Source organism: Bufo bufo, chromosome 8 (genome assembly GCF_905171765.1).
Source record: "Bufo bufo chromosome 8, aBufBuf1.1, whole genome shotgun sequence".
NCBI classification, from domain to species: domain Eukaryota; kingdom Metazoa; phylum Chordata; class Amphibia; order Anura; family Bufonidae; genus Bufo; species Bufo bufo.
Window position 1 is genome coordinate 18664271 of NC_053396.1, and position 18169 is coordinate 18682439.

Below are 18169 nucleotides of genomic sequence, written 5' to 3' on the forward strand. Positions count from 1 at the left end.
AGAGAGCTGAGACCTAGTCTAAAACCTTCCCGGACACCTGATGTACCTGTGTGCCAAATTTCGTGATTGTAAATGCAACGGTGCGGATTCCTTTAGCGGACATACACACACACACACACTCAGCTTTATATATTAGATTCCCCCTGTGGCAGGCGCAGCACTATGAAGTGCCTTTTGCGCTGTGGCATTAGAAGGATTTTGATATCTCTGACTTTTTAGTCCAACCAGACTGTTTATTACTTTGTAATTCTTCTAGCGCCGTTCTATGGAAACAGTAGGTTTAAAGAGCACACCAAACATAAAATGGTGGATATATTTCTCTCTTGAGTATCTGTACTCTCACTTTAAGTTATTTAAGCACTTTATGATCTCTCTGAGAGGTATATCTGAGGTTTAACTAATAGTTCACTTGCTCTACTTGGTTTGCAGTTTGCTCTATACAATTGCTTATGATCTGGTATGAGCAGTTCGCATTTGTATGCAATTAGTTTGGATTGTATGATTGTAAGGCTCAGTAGTTCGTTTGTATGCAATTTGTATGGTGGAACTATTTTGGCCTCTCTGCTTCCATAAAACACAGCTCTTAGTGGAGTGTTTGTCTGTACAGCTCCTCTCGCTGGTGAATAATGATTCAAGCAGCTCCTGATAGGGGAATTCCCAGACAGGCTGTGTGTGAGGCTGGCTGTAATTGGTCAAACCTCCTGGGCTGTGTGAGGCTATGTGTGGCCCATAAACAGGGCTGTGTGGCCCATAAACAGGTAGGAACTAGTGTTAGGGACCACTCCATAGAGGCGACCTTGACGTGGTGAGTGGCTTATTATGCTTTGGCCAAAATGTACACCAATGCCTCATCCAGCATAGAGGCAGGGCAGAATGCTGGTTGCAGAGTGCTATTACATTTGTATTTTGCATTTGTATATGTATTTCGCCATAGTGATGTGCACCTACATACAGGGTTGTGCTGACTCAATCACCCACATTTTTTATTTATAATTGGTCAAGACTCCTGCTTAGCAACAACAGTTTAACTCTATGCTTTCTGTTGTGTCTGCTGTGTCATTGAGCTTACCTTACATTATATAATGAATCGTAAAGGCACATTATCTTTTTCTGCTTCTGTGGACACAAAATATAACTATTACATGACATCCAAACATGAACTCACTGTAAATAACTCTGCTTTTGTCTTTAACACACTAACATAGGAACTGTATTAAGGATATTGGCAGGTCTAGCTGTATAAACACACAAGCTATATTAGCAACCTAGGACAGGTCTTAGCTGGCCAGCTACCCCCCCCCCCCCCTTCCCTATTAGCCACGCTCCAACTGGTGGCACAGCTTTCTTTTGTTTTTTTTGGAAGGAGAGCCAATCTGCATTGCACGTACATGGAAATGTTGGAAAAAAGTGCTGGATGTAGTGTGCGATCACATTTGCATTTTCCGTTTGTAAATGTTGGAAAACCCCAGACTCATGGCCCCACCCTGTAAAACGAGACAAACACACTCCCATGACGTATCAGCAGTTTTGCTGTTTGGCCTGCCAGTGATGGTGGTTGTGGTAGGACTTAAAAGGGCTACCTAAGGGACATTTTTGGGAGTTACTGGAATGCGTATGGTCTGTTGGAGGTGATGTCATGTATACATCCCTCATATGGATCTCCTAACAGTGTCAGCAATGTGCCCATCTTGAGTATGTGAGCTTTCGAAATGGAGAATTGGAGTTCATGCTCTTAAGACAAAAAATTAAGACAACTATGGTCCCATCCTGTCTGACCAGGCTGAATGGTCTGCAAGCGTCCTGTCTGACCAGGCTGGATGGTCAGCAAGGGTCAGAAAACAGCTAACATGTAAAACCAATGGGGCTGTACAGATCTGAACAGGGTCACCAGAGTATAATGAGAACATGGAGAATTTGTTCTTGAAGCCAATAGTTAGCTTGAGGATTGACCTTGTCAGAACTGTATAGTGAGACTTCGTGGAGCTCTATTAGGTCCATGAAAAATGGTCACTAACATCATAGTTACTGGATTCTCAGACAGGAAGACATTCTCTGAACATTGAGACATTTGTCTATTCATGATTGACTGAAGCCTCCTTAAAATTCACCCCAAATAGCAGATTTCCAAAATTGTTTTACTTTTGGAAAGCTAAAGTAACCTCGGCAGAACCCCTCAATTTAGGTGGGACCAACCGATCAATGTTATGTGTATGGGGATGGATTGGCTCCCTCAACAGATAATATTGGGGGATTTCAACGTGCCTGTTCCTTTTCATGGGAAATAAGCCATGGCTACAGGAATCTGGCAGTGACTTACTGCCCTCTCCCCATTGACAATACATGCATGCTCACCCAAAGCAAGTGTGCATGTGTATGGGTGGAAAGAGAGGAATAGTGTCAGCTGTTTGGCCTACAGTTATTGAAGATGAATGGCTGGTTTTATGATCAGCTTTGAGTAAGGAAAGGATCAGGGTCAAGTAGTCAGGGAATGGGGTAGGGTGAAGTGTTGACCCGTCCATCAGCAGTGGCAGGCACTTCACATTAGGATTTTGTAGAAATTAGGCAGATATGCCATAAATCCCTGTATTTATCATTCGCTGTCCTCCTCCTGAGCTCATCACTATGACAGAGGTTAGCATGGGAAAAGTAAACTGTGCTATAAGGATTGCACTAAGGGCATTGTGGGGACTGCTATGAAGAGGTCATTATGGAATCTTCCAAACCTACTATGGGCATTAATCGGAGATATAGTGACTGCTATAAGCCTGATATGATACTTACACTATGGGGACTACTATGAAGCTGCCACTATTTGGACTTCTATGAGGCTGACACTATGGGCATAGTATGAGGCTAGTATGATGGGGATTACTATGAGGCTGGCATGATAGGGACTACTATGAGGCTGGCACTATGAGGACTACTACGAGCCTGGCACTATGTGACTACTATTCGACTGCCATTATTAAAACAAATATGAGGCTCACACTATTGGGACTATAAGACTGCCACTAAGGATTACTATAAGTCTGGCACTATGAGGACTACTATAAGTCTGGCACTATTGGGATATTATGAGGCTGGCACAATTGGGACTTCTATGAAGTTGGCAGTAGTTGGACTACTATGAGGCAGGTATGATGGGGACTATTATGAGCCTGGCACTATGTGGTCTACTATGAGGCTGCCACAATAAGGATTACTATGAGGCTGGTACTATGAAGACTACTATGGGGGTAGCACTACGAGGACCACAACGTGGCTGTCTCTATGGGGACTACTATAAGGCTGGCACAATATGGATGGGCACTGCTATGATGCTAGCATGATGGGGAATACTATGAGGCTGCCACTATGAAGACTACTATGAGGGTAGCAGTATGGGGTCTACAATCAGACTTTCACTATGGGGACTACTATGAGGCTATCACTATGATGACTACTACGAGGCTGGCACTATAAGGAGTACTAGGAGGCTGGCACTATGAAGACTACTATGAGGCTGGCACTAAGAGGACTACTATGAAACTGCAATTATGAGGACTAATTTGAGGCTGACACTATTAGGACTACTATGAGACTGCCACTATGGGACTGCTATGAGGCTGGCACTAGTTGGATTACTATGAGGCAGGCATGATGGGGACTACTATGGGGGTAGAACTATGATGACTACTACGAGGCAGACACTATAAGGACTACTATGAGGCTGCCACTATGAAGACCACTATGAGGGTAGCAGTATGGGGTCTACAATCAGACTTGCACTATGGGGACTACTATGAGGCTGCCACTAAGAAAACTACTATGAGGCTGGCACTATGGCGACTACTATGAGGGTAGCAATATGTGGTCTACAATGAGACTGGCACTATTGGGACTAATATGAGGCTGTCACTATGAGGATTACTATAAGGCTGGCAGATGGGGATATTATGAGGCTGGCACAATTGGGATTTCTATGAAGTTGGCAGTAGTTGGACTACTATGAGGCAGGCATGATGGGGACTATTATGAGCCTGGCACTATGTGAATTACTATGAGGGTAGCACTATGGGGACCACAACAAGGCTGTCGCTATGGGGACTACTATAAGGCTGGCACAATGGGGATGGGCACTGCTATGAGGCTGGCATGATGGGGACTACTATGAGGCTGCCACTATGAGGACAATTATGAGACTGCCACTATAAGGAGTACTAGGAGGCTGGCACTATGAAGACTACTATGAGGCTGGCACTAAGAGGACTACTATGAAACTGCAATTATGAGGACTAATTTGAGGCTGACACTATTAGGACTACTATGAGACTGCCACTATGGGACTGCTATGGGGCTGGCACTAGTTAGATTACTATGAGGCAGGCATGATGGGGACTACTATGAGGCTGCCACTATAAGGACTGCTATGATGCTGGCACTATGAGGACACATATGAAGCTGCCAATATGAGGACTACTATAAGGCTGCCACTGAGGATTACTATAAGGCTGGCACTATGAGAACTCTTATGAGGCTGCCACTAAGAGGACTACTATGAGGCTAGCACTATAAGGATACTATGAACCTGGCACTATGGGGACTACTATGAGGCTGCCACTAAGAGTACTACTATAAATCTAGCACTATGGGGATACATTGAGGCTGGCATTATAGGGACTATTATGAGAGTGGCACTATGAAGACTACTATAAAGCTGGCACTATGGGGACTACTATAAGGCTGGCATGATGGAGACTTTTATGAGGATGGCACTATAAGGACTACTATGAGACTGCCACTATGAAGACTACTATGAGGCTGGCACCTTGGGGACTACTATGAGGTTTGAAGTATGCAATGTTGGGAACATTACTGTGTTGTCTAGCGGCCATGATCAGGTTTAGAGGCTGTGAGTATTTAAGGGTAGGCTCCATTTTACAGCAATAAATTCACTCCCTTCTTATATTAAGGGGATTGTCCATAATTAGAAAAAAAAAAAGAGCAATGTATTCTAGAAACAGTGCCACTCTTGTCCTTGGGCTGAGTCCGGTATTGCAGGTTATCCCTATTAACTTGTATGTGGTGAAGCTGCAATACCAGGCACAGCCCATAGACAAGAGTTGTGCTCTTTTTTTTGGGGGGGGGGGGGGGGGGGGGGGGGGGGGGGGGGGGGGGGCTTTTAAAAAAAATTATAGACAACCCCTTTAAATAGAGGTTTGGAAGCCTGGACCCTAGTATGTGTCGTTTATGAGGTAGGAGGCCCTGACTACCTTTCTTGTGCCTGCTCTTCGTATGCAAGTGGAATGCTGAGGTGGGGGTGGGGGGAGAGTAGTCAGAACTTGCTCCAGATAAGCCTCAGCTGAAAATATGACATTTTCATGCTATCTTTAAACAGACTATCCAACATGAAGAGAGAAAGTTGAAAAGGAACAGAGGCAGATCTGCCTTTCTGGCAAGTCCCGTGTTTTTAGAAGGAGATTTTCGCAGCTCCATGAACAGTCTGTGGATTAAAGCTATAGGCTTCAAAAGGGAGATGACGAGCAAGCGTAAAGCATGCTAAGGGCTGTAGTCACCGGCTTAAAGAGAATGCTGTAAATAACTAGACGCAGCTTGCCTTACTGGAACCCTAATGAGTCCACATCTGTAACAGGCGCATCCTCCCCCATGTTATATCAGAGGATAATCTTGTAGATATTTATAGGGGGAAAATCCTGATAATGAAATCAATGCTAATTATTCTGCCCATACACAAAATTGTTTTATGTTTATTCATTTACAAACCGTGATGTGTGCCACCACCGACATACATACATGAGCTGATTTGTCATAAGTAGTAGTAGGCTGAGCAGGCAGCTGCCTAAGGCAGCATTAAAGGCGGGGGCTCCGATTTATAGATACAAAAAATAATAAATAAATAAATAAAGTGGGGAGGAGAGGATGATGGGGAATTTCAAATTGTCAACAAAGTGAGGATGGTGGGGTGTATTTTGATTGCTTCCTTGAAAACCAAAATAACGAGGTAAAGTAACGGTGAAATACTCCAATCATTAGTAACACTCTAGGATCTGTATAGGGTGTCACAATCATTTCCAGGATGATTGGATAGCCTACATGCTGGCGTGACAGGATATTGGCTGAGGTTAGCCATATACAGGGCGAGGTGAGGCAATTGCCTCAGGCAGAGCAACCTCGCAGACAAGCGGGGCGGTGGCAGGGCCGAGGGAAATGAACATTGTGGAAGCGCTCATCCTCAGGAGCGGCGATATAGTTGGATGCTGCGGCAGCGTGATGACGTCATCATCATAAATACTGCCCGAGCATACAGGACGGAAGAGGCCAGCACTGCATCGCTGACAGCCGGTAAGTATGGCGGTATTTAATTTTATTTATTTTTTGGCACCATGCTGTTGGGCCACTATGGGAAAGGGGACGAGAGGAGCACTAAAGGGGGCATCTACTGGGGGCACTAAATATTATTTATATTTTTTGTACTGGCACATAAAAGGGCATTTTTATACAGGCTCAAATTATAAGGGGGTATTTTTTACACTAGCGCTCATTATAAGGCCTCTTGCACACGACCGTATGCCCTCCGAGATATATACGGTCCGTGAGCAGGCCATAGGAGTGCGGAACAATAGCCCCACGGGCGGCCCGACGTGCACCGCATTATTGTAATCTATGATGCTATGTGCTCCAGTGCGCACAATCAATGCCGCTCCGGGACATATGTCCCGCTCATGGACCGTATATATCTCGGAGGGCATTACGGTAGTGTGAAAGAGGCCTAAGGGGGCATTTTTTGTATTGGCTCACATTAGGGGACATTTTTGTACTGCCACACATTATAAGGTCTCTTGCACACGACCGTATGGCTTTTTCAGTATTTTGCGGTCCGCAAAAAACGCATCCGCAAAAAATACGGATGACGTCTGTATGCATTCCGTTTTTTGCGGAAAGGAACAGCTGGCCCCTGATAGAACAGTACTATCCTTGTCCGTTATGCTGACAATAATAGGACATGTTCTATCTTTGAACGGAACGGAAATACGGAAATGGAAGGCATACGGAGTACCTTCAGTTTTTTTGGCGGATCCATTGAAATGAATGGTTCCGTATATGGTCCGTATACGGAACGGAAACGGAAAAAAAAAAACGTTTGTGTGCAAGAGGCCTAAAGAGAATTATTACTACTGGGGGGAATTATGGTGAGCTTTATAATTACTGTGGGACTGAGGGAAACATGATTACTAGTATGGGGACATTATTACTTCTGGGGCACAGTGGGGACATTATTACTGTTGGGGGCACTGTAGGGGCGCTATTACAACTATGTGCACTCTAGGAAATTAATTATTAATATTGGTGGGACTTTTGGGAGCACTATTAATGTGGGAGGCACCCTGGCACAATATCAGCTTAGCAAAATTTATATAAAAAAGTTTATAACACTGTTATTGTCAGGGCCACTATTTTCCGGGCACAGTTATTTTTTAGGGAATTGTATGCCAATAATTATTGAAGGGGGCACTATCTGTGTGTTACTAGTATTTTCAGGTGGACTGTTTCTGCAGTGCAATATTGGGGAGCACAGTGAGCACTGTATTGGGGGTGGCAGGATGGGGTGTTCAAAAGGTGGGAGGAGGATGGAAAAGTAGGAAACTAAGACAAGAAATGGCTGAAAGAAATCATCATGGAGGTCTGGTTCGAATGGAGAAGATGAGGAAGGTGAACATCTACATCAGAGGAGACATCACTGGATGTAAGAGGTATGTGGCCTGTATTACTGTATGTAATGTTAGGAGATAAGAGCTTAGGTTGAAAATTTGGCAGGTTGCGGGGCACCATTTCAATTTTCGCCTCAGGCAGCAAAAAGGCTAGGTGCACCCGGTCATGTAGACTGATGACTTAAAGGGGTTGTGTCACTTCAGCAAATAGCATTTATTATGTAGTTAAAGTTAGTACAAGGGACTTACTAATGTATCGTGATTGCCCATATTGCCTCCTTTGCTGTCTGGATTCATTTTTCCATCACATTATACACTGCTCGTTTCCATGGTTACAACCAGTGGTGGCCGTGCTTGCACACTATAAGAAAAAAAAGCACCAGCCTATGTGTGCTCCCACAGTTCTGGCCACCAGAGAGGCCGGCATTTTTTTCCTATAGTGTGCAAGCACGACCACCACTGATGGATTGCATGGTGGTCATAATCATGGAAATGAGCAGTGTATAATGTGATGGAAAGATTAATCCAGCCAGCAAAGGAAGCAATATGGAGAATCATAATACATTATTAAGCGTCTCGTATTAACTTTCTGTACACAATAAATGCCACTTGCTGAAGTGAGACAACCCCTTTAAGCATAACTCAGAAATTCAGGGCTCCAATGCAAGATCTGTCATGGGGCCCTGTCTTAACACGTACAAAGTGCTGGTGCCCCCTGGGCATTTGTCCGAATTGCCCCCTAGCTACACCACTGCCATAATAAAAACTTGGCATTAAATCAGTAGTACAGTGTGCACACATGAGGAACAACACTATTCCTGGCCATTATATGGCTTGTATCCGGCATTTTTTAGCAGTTTTCCTCTGTGCATGCTGTATGTCTAGTTTGTAGTTATCTGAGACATGGTGGGTGGAGGAGACTAGCTGGCATCCATTGCATACAGAAAATAGAGGAGAATCTTCTTCCTAAACTTCTCTTAGTCACTCAGAAGCAGCCCCAGGATCATGGAGAGAGGTAATTAATGACCTGTACGGTTGTGAATGAAGTGCTTAAGAAGTTTATATCTCCGCCTATGTGGTGCCAACAGACTACTTGTGTGTGTGCTCTTTCCTCACGCCTTCCCCTCTCCATAAACTTGCATTGAGATGTGTAATATGATCCTCCCATGGTGCTGCTCCCATCTAGGATGGGATTAAGACATTTTTCAAAGCGAAAACGAGTTAGCAAGGGGATGGGAGAGGTAAACAGCTGGTAACACGTTACCTAGACATTTCTCATTCATAAGATATATTACAAAATTTCTTGTGGTTACTTGTACTATCGATTTGAAAGTTGTGTGAAAAGTTAGTGACCATTTAAGAACGTCCTAAAGGGTTAGTGGAAAATGCATTTTCCAACCCCTTTAACGTGTCGCCTCTCCCGACGCGTTAGTAACTACTTGCATCCTCCATGTAATAACAATTCTGGAGCATCTATCCTTATCACTCCATGATGCGCCATTTCTTTATTATTCCTGCTAGAAGTTATGAATGAATGGCTAGCAGTTTACCAGTGGGTGTTACCAGTTGGAGGGTGTCCCTGCAGAGGCAGCACTGATTCGATCAAGTCAGACTACGCAAGGCACACCCCCTTCTGGTAACAACCATCTGGACCTCATTGCACACTGCTAGTAATTCATTGATAACATCATAGAATTCTAAGAATAGATGCTCCAGAATTGTTATCACGCAGGAAATGCTAGTAGTTACCAAAACAGACATGTCGGAAGAAAGGATGAATCCTCTTTAGGTATGGCTTAGGAAACTACAGCAAAGTAAAAAAAATAATTCTAGACCTTTAGAAACCTCTACAAAAAAAAGTAAAATAATGAAAAAATATTCAAAAATAATATTAAAATTAAAATATAAAATAAATATATAAGTCAATATAAATGTAAAACTTTAGAACATTCTGTTCATTCTGAAATGAAAAAAGCTTGACTAGTTTTGCCTGAACAAAAAAAAAAAAGAAAAATGGTGGGGGAGAAAAAAAAAGTTCATCAGCGGTGTAGAAATACCGGATTTTCAAGCTGTAGAAAGTCTGCAGCCTGTGTGCTCACAAGGATGGCTCATTAATCACTCTGCACTTCCACAGAAAGAAAGCCCCTGCACCGCACTGGCCAATCACAGAGCTGTTACCACAGGGACGACCTTTACCCTTGAGAGGCTTCATAGATTTTTTTTTTTTATTTCTGTTTTTTTTCCGGGAATCATTGGCAGGCTCAGATGTGAGAGAGAGAAAGGAGGAGGAGGATGATTATGAAAATAACAAGTCGAATCGCTGTGCCTCAACCGATCGCAAGAAGCCGATGAAAAATACTAATAAAATAGAACAAAGTAAAGAATGTGACCGTTACTAAATATCTCCAGGTATACGCAGTCGTTTTATAATTTTTCTTATGTATTTATTTCCAGTTTTTTTTCCTCCCCCGTGGTAGAGATGATACGAGAATCCTACATAAGCAGCCGGTATGGAGGAAGAAAAAAAGAAGGCATCGATCAATATGCCCCTGTGGGATAAAAAAAAAAAAAAAAGCTGCAACGAGACGGTTTTAAAGGACTACGTAGAAGCAAGAAATTCTCCGGGTTCATCATCGTGACCGGAAGGGCTAATTAATAGTAAGAAAGCATAGGGTTAAATAGATAGATGGATTATAGATAGATAGATAGATAGATAGATAGATTCACAGATCAAGGACAACATCTGCATGGAGTTTGTATGTTCTCCCGGTGTTTGCGTGGGATTCTTCTGGGTTCTCCGATTTCCTCCCACACTCCAAAGACATACTGATAGGGAACTTAGATTGTGAGCCCCATTGGGGACAGAGTTATGGTAATGTCTGTGAAGCGCTGCGGAATATAGTAGCGCTATATAAGTGAGTATAATAAATATTTATAGAAAGATAATAGACAGATATGAGATAGATAGATATGAGATAGATAAGAGATAGAGAGATGGATAGATATGAGATAGATAGATAGATAGATAGGAGATAGAGAGATATGAGATAGATAGCTAGATAGATAGAGAGATATGAGATATAAGAAGGTAGATAGAGAGCTAGATAGATAGATCCAATTTTGATACAGAAACTGCAAAAATATTGTTATAAGTGACTATGACAAACATTTATAATGAGCTATTCTGACAGGGACTTAAAGCACAGGGAAAGTTGTGTGGCCGGGGTGACTCCCTGGGGAGTCGGTGGCTGCCATATAGGCACCCAACCTTGACACACAACAAACACTGGTGTCAATTTCGTAGGACTTCAGAGTAGAGTTGTTGCGATACCAAATTTTTGATTCGGTTTCGATACCATGAAAAAGTATTGCGATACTCGATACCACGCGAAAAAAATAAACAAAAAAAGCCACGTGCATTCCTCATTTTTAAAAATGGCGAATCGCGCAGTTTTTATTTTATTTTTTCTGTTCCGGCATTCACCACCTAGATTTTTTTTTTATATTTTAATAGTTTGGACTTTTCTGACGTGGCGATGTAATATGTTTATTTATATATTTTATATGTGAAATTGGGAAAAGGGGGGTGATTTATACTTCATATTTTAGTGTTTTTTTTTTTTTCACTTTTTATTTAATAACTATTTCCCCCCTTAGGGGCTAGAACCTGGGATCTTTCATCCCTTTTCCTATTCACCCTGATAGATCTCTATCAGGGTGAATAGGACTCCACACTGTCCCTGCTGCTCTGTGCTTTGTGCACACAGCATCAGGGATGTTACCATGGCAACCAGGGCTTCCTGGCTGCCATGGTAACCGATCGGAGCCCCAGGCTTACACAGCTGGGGCTCCGATCAGAAGCTGCCACTGCACCACCAATGAGGGGGAGTGGAGAGGTCCCTGTGGCCACTGCCACCAATGATTTTAATACTGGAGGGTTGAGAGGGGCCGGCGCACTGTGCCACCAATGATTTTAATGGGATGGGGGGATTGAGGGGGGGGGCACACTGCACCACCAATGATTTTACCCCTTTATACAGGAGGCGGGTACTAGCAGATCAGCGGCAGTTAACTGCCGCTGATCGCAGCTCCCTGTCAGGGGCAGGGTGCCGGCAATGCGATTCTGCTGCCGGCACCCGCCTCCTGTATGTGTTAAAGACTGAATACTGTATATGAGTCCAGACTTTCACTATTAGGCCACACAGAGCGGCGCCCAGCGATGTCTCAGCACTCACCATTTAGTCCTGGGCGCCGCTCCGTTCGCCTGCAGTGCTCCATTACTGTCTCCTCTCCTGCTCCACATGCTGCTGATTACTATCGGAGCGATGGGAGGAGACATCAGCTTCACTAGTGGGCGTTCCTTCTCCCTGGCTGTAGCGCTGTCCAATCGCAGCGCAGGGAAAAGGAACGCCCACTAGTGACGCTGATGTCTCCTCCCATCGCTCCGATAGTAATCCTATCATTGGTGGCGCAGTGCGCCCGCCCCTCCTCCGCCCCTCTCTTCTCATTGCCGCCCCTCCTCCACCCCCTCTCTTCTCATTGCCGCCCCTCCTCCGCCCCTCTCTTCTCATTGCCGCCCCTCCTCCGCCCCTCTCTTCTCATTGGTGGCAGCGGCAGCAGCACAGGGGGAGGGAGGACAGCTTCCTTCTCCCCGTGCTGCTGAGAGAGAACATGAGCGCGCCGATAGCAGCGCGCTCATGTTCAGAGATACTAGACTGCGCAGAAGCGCAGCCCAGTATCGAAAAAACGGAAATCCCGGTATCGTATCGATACCGGGACAAAAGTATCGATTGGGTATCGAAATTTCGATACCCGCAACAACCCTACTTCAGAGTACCCAGAGCTGCAAGGCTATGGTGCACTTCTAACCACTGAGCCATCATGCTACCCCCTGATAACAGTTAATAGGCCACAATTACCAGCCACTGGGGGGGGGGGGGGGGTTGTATCTCTCTCCCCATAGAGAGGAGGAGTTAGAACAGTTTAGAGACAGTGTGTGTATAGCAGTGTGTGCAGAAAGACACAAGATTCAGTGTAGAGACAGTGGATGTCTAGACATTGATGAGTGCACATGTAGCTAAACACAGCTCCACAAGAAACACAAAGTTGAGAAAAGCGAAAATATATACTTGAAAGGCATTCCAGTGTTGAAAGGAGGTGCGAGTAGATGCCCTGTGGAGATCAACTGCTCAGCCAGAAGCTTCTAGACTCCATAGCAGACTTGCACTTCACAATTCCTAACCATCAAGGACACCCCAAACCATCATCAGGCAGTAGAACTCCAAGACCAGGGTGTGCCCCGAAGGGAAGAAAGGTGCACCCTTCCAGTCACTGCACACCTCAGGGTAGCATCAGAGCGTGTAACAACTACAACCACCATTCTTGCTACTATCACTTCAATCCTCTCCACTGCTCTCCCCGCTTGCTGCACACTTATTTGAGAATCTGCACCAAAAAAAAATAAAAAAAATTCTAGGATTAAATACTGACCCTCTCAAATAAAGTGGCAACCCTATGGAAGATGCATCATCATACAAGCAGAGATGACCCAAACAGCAGCAATGAGGGAATGGTGAGAAATTCTAAAGGTTGGTATATTGAGAAGTTTATTATTTTGACATCTAGGGCAGAATAAAATATTATTCTAATCCCAGAATACCATACAGCCCCCTCAGAATAAAATCAGTTTGTCAAGTTTTATACAATAAAGTTTGGCCATATAACAATACAGCACTATAGAGCTCCATATTTTTTCATAACAGGTTGCTATTCCCTGTTTTACCTGTGGGAGTGCTGTGGGCAAAATGGACACAATCGTCATCAGTGATTACCTGATAAGGAAGTAAGTGGTGATCCAGGCAAAGCTTTGAGAGAGGTACACTGCTTGAAAACAGATTCTCTTAGTAAAATAATATTAATATGATATAAAATTTCTTTAATATTCTAAAAAATAATGTGATACACTTTAGTATTAAAAAATATTTTCTTTTATTTCTTCAAGTCTAAAAATTATATTTTTATTTAGAAACCACTAATCTTGCCATGGTTTTATAGCAAGCTGTGACCCCCACTTATCTCTTGCAAGTAGACCCAGGGTTATGGGATAGTGTGTTGTAAAGGTATTTACAGATCAAAGACAGTGATTGTTTTTTACTATGTATGGGAGTTGCTTGTTTTTAGCTTTAATATATTTAATCTCACTTAGAAAATATTTTTATCACTTAGCCTGTGAAAGCCTATTTATTCTCGAATCTTTGAATAAACATCAAAAAAGTGTGTTATTTTTAATTGTTATTTTTACTAATCTTTCTTGCTAACACTAATACTGCTGGTCTCTGTATGTCACCTTACTAGTTACCCATCCCTTCAAGAACTCGAACAATCAAGGCTATTAGTCCCGCACTACGTCTGTCCTTGCTAATCCCTCCTTCTGTGCACTCCTTTATACTTTCGTGTCCAAGACTTCTTCCATGCTGCTTCTCCTGTGTGGAATACTTTCCACTATTCCATAAAACAGGATGGGTCTTATACAAAATGAGACACTGAACAACTTGCAAAGTAGAGCCAAAAATGGGACCCTGAACAACCTGCAAAGTAGAGCCAAGTTCTTATCAATCTTTGTCCTACCTTTAGCCTAGATATTATCACCAAATAGTACCAACATGATACTGCCAATAGAGCTTACATAATACCCCCAGATAGTCCCAAAATAAAATACAGTATCCCTACAGTATTCCCTTAATGAGTTTACATTAAACTGCTATGTAGTACCCACATAATTCTACCACTCAGTTCCTAAATAATACCACCACATACCACTAAATAATACTAGATGGTTTTAGTTTAGCCTCTAGATAATTGCCAATTTGCCACCCTATTGTTCCTTGCAGATCAGTGTCCCTATTGTACAGCACTGCGGAACATGGCAGCATTTTATTCATAAAATTATTTTATATAGAAAATAGAGTTTTTCTTCCCTTAAAATCTGGAAAAAACAAGCAATAGTCTTTGAAAATTCATAGTATGATGATAATTAGGCACTCGGTGTAATTTTGCTGTATGTTTATTGCAGATACAGAGTATTTGACACCTTACTAGAGCAGGACTGTTACTCATCTGAGACCTTGTTTCTCAGCTATGTGATGCTGCCAGCACTATGGAGGAAATCTATGCCAAGAAGAAAGCACCTGTGTTGATGTAAAATAATCAGTTCCAGCAAATACATCTATATTGAGACAGTATTTTCTCTACTTTCTACATTATGGAACTTAAAGGGGTTGTCAGGTTTATAAAACTCTTTTACAGCCACCCTATTAGGGAGTTTATGTAGGGGAGTTCCCTATTCAGAGGCGTTGCAAAGAGCATCTCCGGCTCTGGAGGACTCAAATCATCAGTACTTTATATGGAAACTGTGTAATACTTACACAGTATTGGGGCTCACAATCTAAGTTCTCAATCAAAGAGTGTTTCATATCTTTAGATTGTGGGAGGAACTGGAGTACCCAGAGGAAACTCATACAAACTCCATGTAAATGTTGTCCTTTGAACCTAGGATCCCAGCGCTGAGCCACCATGTTGCCCAAGGTATGGTCACCTTGATGGGAATCTGTCACCACATACCTTCATGTACATCTAAATTAATTGTTAGGTATCAGGGTAGGACATCAATACCTGATCAGTGGGAGTCTGACACCCTACACCCTTGTTAATTAGCTGTTCAGAAGTAGTCGCTGGACTACATGGCTCTGTCCTTTGTGTAGTGGATGGAGCTCACTCACTGAAGTGAGTGGGAGAAGCCCAGCTTCAGAATTGTGTAGTTCAGAGCAGCCGATTGGCGGTGGTATGGACCTCTGCCAATCAGATATTAATGGCCTATCTTGAGAATAGGCCATCAATATAAAATCCTGGAAAACCCCATTAAGGGTATGGCCACGCATGGTGAGTTCACTGCAGAATTTCTGCAGCGGATTGGTGAAAATCTCATTGACAGAAAATCCACTGAGTTTACATGTTGCCACAACTTTAATCCAGATCTATTATGATAAGCCTCAGATCAGTGGAAAAGAGAATAATTTTTTGAAGAGTTTGGATAGCTGGAAACAGAAGAACATTGTGTGAAGAAACTGGAAGAGCCAAACCTAAGACAGGTCCTGCTTGAACACTGCCATCTAGATGGCCACCAAAGTTGACTTGATCTCCTAGATCACTAAATGATCAGCCATCTTGACACAATTTTAGGTCTCAAAAGTCCAGCAAGATTAGGAAAGAACCAGATTAGGAGTTGGCTTTGGGGCTGATCAGGTCTTATTGACCTTATTCATAATATGGCCTGTGTGGACTCAAATAACAGCAAAGTGATGGTGCACATGTCTGACATGGATGCAGGATGGAGAATAATTTCCTCTGGTGGGAACCTCAGCCTGACACTGGCCCTACACAATCAGCCAACTTCCTTTGTCCGTTGCACAGAATGGCTGGTGGCAGCTGCCCACCCCACCCATATTGTGCAAAGGACACTGAATATGTCATCTAAAAGCCCCATCTATATAGAAATAGGTGTCTCCGAAGCCAGGAAACCATATGCACATAGGAAGACCTATCAGCATGTAAACTTGCTCAAAAAGGAAAGCTAAAATTATGCCCACATGAAAGGGTAAAAGCAACCTCCAACAAAAATCAGTTGATCACAGGGTATCCCACAGAGTAGATCCCTTCGATCAGCTTTAATCTGAAGAGAGCTGCTCATTTCCCCTGCAGTGCCACCACAGGCCAAAATGAAGCATTGCATCCTGTCCATAGAACTATATGGGCTTTTCTTGTGATGCAAAGCCATGCCAGGTCTTTCAGAGAAAGAGCAACTCTTAGTGGCATTAAAGAGTTAACACAAATCATCTCCCAATCCCCGTAAATTTGGTTGTCACCCGGTGGTTGTTATTAATTTTTTTCCCCTCTTTCCGCGCAGGAAATGGATAATGGTTTTGCAAATTGAGTAGAGTGGCCGATCACGGCCTGGGAACCTGGTGGGTAGATTGTCACTTGTATTACACACGAATAGGGTCCTTGTGAATGGTACTAAATGACGGTAACCTGCTGTGGCCGCTTTGCATTTCTTGTCTCCCCGTCATGTCTTTCTATTAAGTAGTTGACAAGGGATAGATGCGAAAACGGGGGCTGCACGTGTGAGCTTGTTTGCATAATGCACAACCAAATTGGCTCCATGACACGACCAGATTAGTGCCCATGAAGGATCCTATCTTGTCAAATTCAATAGGACAATCCTCAATCAAAGCGCCTTGACATTTTTGTGCGAATTACGTTTCATCTCGGTGAGTATTATACAATGTTTTTTTGTATATATATATATATATATATATATATATATATATATATATATACACACACACACACACAGTATACACACACTATATATATATATATATATATATAAATACACACACATATATTAAATCTCACAGCTTCCATTTGAAAGGATTAATTACAGAGATAACAGGATTTTTTCCTCTATAGAGATAATCATGGCTTGTAAAAAAAATAAGGAATTTGTCACCAGAAAATGACCTATTGTTTGAATCACGTTTTTATGTTAAACATATTTCATTAGAATTTTTGGTGATGTTTTTAAAATTCTCCATGTCACTATCTGTATTAAAAAAAAACATACAGTATTTTTCGCCTTATAAGAAGTACCTGATGATAAGACACATCTAGGTTTTAGAGGAGGAGAATAAGAACATTTTTTTTTTCATCAGACATCAGAACAGACCCCCAATCTTTATCAGACCCCCAAACTAGACCCTCAATCTTCATCAGACTTCAGATCAGATCCCCATATCAAACCTCAGATCAGACCCCCACATCAGTTCTCATTTCAGACCCCCCATGTTAGACCTCAGATCAGACCACTATATCAGATCAGACCCCCATGTCAGATCTCAAATCAGATCCCCCCATGTCAGATCAGACCCCTATGTCAGACCTCAGATCAGACCCCAACATCAGTCCTCAGATCAGACCCCCCATGTCAGACCTCAGATTAGACCACTATATCAGATCAGACCTACATGCCAGACCCTAAATCAGACCCACCATATCAGATCAGACCCCCATGTCAGACCTCAGATCAGATCCCCCATGTCAGACCTTAGATCAGTCTGCTATATCAGATCAGACCCCATGTCAGACCTGAGATCAGACCACTATATCAGATCAGACCCCCATGTCAGACCTCAGATCAAACCCCCACATCAGTCCTCAGATCGGACCCCCCATGTCAGACCTCAGATCATACCCCCATGTTAGACCAGACCCCTATTAGACCTCAGATCAGATCCTCATCAGAGCTCACATCTGACGCCTCATGTAAGACCTCAGATCAGATCCCCATCAGAAATAAAATAAATTAACTTATGTCTTCTGCTTCTGTCTGCAGTCAGGACAGT

At 43.0% G+C, this 18169-nt stretch overlaps 2 long non-coding RNA genes across 2 annotated transcripts; both read left to right on the forward strand.

Moving 5' to 3' along the window:
- Positions 1-9882: 9882 nt before the first annotated feature.
- On the forward strand, positions 9883-10283 carry LOC120977792. The gene is made up of 2 exons (XR_005773964.1): positions 9883-10085; positions 10164-10283. It is a non-coding gene; the product is annotated as an uncharacterized LOC120977792 (long non-coding RNA).
- A 429-nt stretch (positions 10284-10712) lies between these two features.
- LOC120977791 lies at positions 10713-14911 on the forward strand. The gene is made up of 3 exons (XR_005773963.1): positions 10713-11027; positions 12544-13551; positions 14782-14911. It is a non-coding gene; the product is annotated as an uncharacterized LOC120977791 (long non-coding RNA).
- Positions 14912-18169: the final 3258 nt, after the last annotated feature.